We start from the raw sequence: 305 nt of genomic DNA, 5'->3' as shown, positions 1-305 counted from the left end.
CCCCACCCCCCTTACACCCCCACTGGGTCCTCCTTTGGGAGGGGTCCCTGGCTGGAGATCGAGGATTCAAATGTAAATGAAGTCGTGTTAACCCTACCCACACCATGTGTATCGTATAGTGGAGAGTAGTACTGTGGTTTTAAAAACAACAAAAAAATGACAAAAACTTTCTTTGAAGTGTTCTGTTGTTTTGTTTGTCCTCCATTTTAATTTACTCAGCTGTTGTTCTCCATGACCTTTTAGCTGTTTCCCATTTTAAAGCTCCTCGTCCTCCATGTGGGACTGTTCTGTTCTCAAGACCCAAT

Source organism: Seriola lalandi, unplaced genomic scaffold, assembly GCF_002814215.2.
Source record: "Seriola lalandi dorsalis isolate HSWRI2012SDOR001 ecotype SW California unplaced genomic scaffold, Sedor1 jcf7180002054043, whole genome shotgun sequence".
In the NCBI taxonomy this organism is placed as follows: domain Eukaryota; kingdom Metazoa; phylum Chordata; class Actinopteri; order Carangiformes; family Carangidae; genus Seriola; species Seriola lalandi.
The sequence above is the reverse complement of the archived record's forward strand: the minus strand, read 5'-3'. Positions refer to the sequence as shown.